This window comes from Schistocerca gregaria, unplaced genomic scaffold (genome assembly GCF_023897955.1).
Source record: "Schistocerca gregaria isolate iqSchGreg1 unplaced genomic scaffold, iqSchGreg1.2 ptg000616l, whole genome shotgun sequence".
Taxonomy (NCBI): Eukaryota; Metazoa; Arthropoda; class Insecta; order Orthoptera; family Acrididae; genus Schistocerca; species Schistocerca gregaria.
This window is the reverse complement of record NW_026062004.1, coordinates 22,501-25,000: the sequence shown is the minus strand read 5'-3', so window position 1 is coordinate 25,000 and position 2,500 is coordinate 22,501. Positions and strand designations below refer to the sequence as shown.

General features: G+C 55.7%; 1 non-coding gene across 1 annotated transcript in view; it reads right to left on the bottom strand.

Annotated features, from left to right (window-relative positions):
- Positions 1 to 325, bottom strand: part of LOC126317029 (small subunit ribosomal RNA) — a 1,893-nt gene extending 1,568 nt beyond the window's left edge. Inside the window, exon 1 of the ribosomal RNA XR_007556369.1 lies at positions 1 to 325. This exon is cut by the window's left edge and continues 1,568 nt beyond it. This is a non-coding gene — a ribosomal RNA (small subunit ribosomal RNA).
- Positions 326 to 2,500: the final 2,175 nt, after the last annotated feature.

The following is a 2,500-nucleotide window of genomic DNA, read 5'->3' as shown; positions in this document are numbered from 1 at the left end:
CAGACATTTGAAAGATGCGTCGCCGGTACGAGGACCGTGCGATCAGCCCAAAGTTATTCAGAGTCACCAAGGCAAACGGACCAGACGAGCCAATCCGATTGGTTTTGATCTAATAAAAGCGTCCCTTCCATCTCTGGTCGGGACTCTGTTTGCATGTATTAGCTCTAGAATTACCACAGTTATCCAAGTAACGTGGGTACGATCTAAGGAACCATAACTGATTTAATGAGCCATTCGCGGTTTCACCTTAATGCGGCTTGTACTGAGACATGCATGGCTTAATCTTTGAGACAAGCATATGACTACTGGCAGGATCAACCAGGGAGCTGCGTCAACGAGAGCTGAGCAGCCGGCCGCCCGGGAGTGTGTCCCGAGGGCCCGCGCGAACACGCAAGCGTCCGCTCAATTATTCTGCAAACAGGAGGAGGCTGAGCTCCCCTGCACGATACACCTCGAAACCCTCTCAGGTCCCGGCGGCGCGCAGCGCCGTCCTAAGTACTTGGTCGGGTTCGAGAGAGGCGCAATCGCCCGGAGATAGGCGAGTAGACGCTTTCAGTGCGAACACCCGTGCTCCCAACTGAGCTTGCCGCTGCCGACAGAGGCCCGGGAGCGTGCTGTCGTGGCATTGCCGGCGGGAAACAACACGCGCCACCTACGGTGACCGGCAGCTCCAACGCCAGCGCCACAGAAGGGCAAAGCCCCACTTGGGTGCAGAAGCGAACTCTCCCAGCACAGCGCACGCGCCAACACGTCCGCAGAGCTGCGATACAAACCACCTGCGAGAACCGCTGGGGGCGACCGAGCAGCAGACGGCGTCGCGACGCCGAGTGCCGGGCGGCGGCGCATCCTCAACGCACACAGTCCGCAATCGGACCAGCACACTGCAGATGTCCACCGCGCTTCGCACCGGGCTCGACAGAACCCACTTTGGCCGCCTGGCGCCGCGCGCAGGGTGCGCCGGCGCATAGCTGGGACGCCAGCCGGGCCCGTCGGCCGGCGCTCCTGCCACTGGGCGCCCCCCACCAGCCGGCTGTAGTGCGTGCGCTCACGCAGCGCGCGGCCAGCACGCCGGGCGGCCCCCCCTCACCGGCCGGGGACTGTCCCGCCAAGCCACAGCCTCGTATCGCTTCATACCCACATGGCCAACTCAGGTTCGGGGGCATGGCGGGTACCGCCGAAACAACCGGTTCACAGATGTACCGATCGTCGCTATCACCGATGCACCTGCAGCGCGAACAACCGCTCAACAACTGATTTCCAGTTCATTTGCGGATCTTTGGCAGCAAACGTATACGTCAATCTACATTTGCGAAATCTACGATTCTGGCATGCCTGCATGTTATGTGTCACGACACGCTACATCAGCCCACATACACACTGCGGCATGTACACGAGAGAACACGTGGAAGATGGTCCGCGCACGTGTGCAATGTCCCTTGCGCGGTCGACTGTCAACCGGCCTCTGTAGCATGTCGCAGATGTGGAACGCGGTCCACCGTGCTATCATGTTGTGTGGGGCAATACGATTAAATAGGAAAACCCTCGTCGCTACATCAACAGACGGCTCACGCTGATTCCCGGCAGAGGGAGGAGGGGGGGGGGGGGGGCCAACATGCAATACTTTCGTCCGTACCTACTTACCACATGTCTGTACGGCGTACAACAGTGCAATCTCGCTGTAATGGGGAGACGAGACAAGTAGCATCGTGCACAACATATGGCCCTTATGATTCGCCATTGTAGGGCGCAGCCGGTGTACGGTCAAGCATGTGCCACATTATGTCACTCAGTACGTAACGACGGATGATCAGTGTGGGTTACGCGTACATCAGCGGACAGTCCACACAGGCCGTACCACAACGTACACTGACTGCATCGACAACCGAATGCAACTGAACAGCTGCAAGGCTCATTTCACAAACAAACGCCTGACCGACCAGCTTGGAAGGGCAGGAGGGGAGGGCGATATTCGTTCTGTAGCGGTACACCCTTCCAGTGGTTAGCGGGACTGTGTAGAAAGTACGCAACACTCGAAAGACCTTTATGTGAGGGTACGCACCATGGCATCAAGAAATACACATGACACCAGAGGATCCAAGCAGTGAACTATGTTCAGAGGGTTGCTGTTAGGCAAAGCTACATTCCTGTGACGTTACATGTGACAGTTAAGGTGCAGTGTAAGTTAGGTTAAGGTGCAGTGTAAGTTAGGTTAAGGTGCAGTGTAAGTTAGGTTAAGGTGCAGTGTAAGTTAGGTTAAGGTGCAGTGTAAGTTAGGTTAAGGTGCAGTGTAAGTTAGGTTAAGGTGCAGTGTAAGTTAGGTTAAGGTGCAGTGTAAGTTAGGTTAAGGTGCAGTGTAAGTTAGGTTAAGGTGCAGTGTAAGTTAGGTTAAGGTGCAGTGTAAGTTAGGTTAAGGTGCAGTGTAAGTTAGGTTAAGGTGCAGTGTAAGTTAGGTTAAGGTGCAGTGTAACTTAGGTTAAGGTGCAGTGTAACTTAGGTTAAG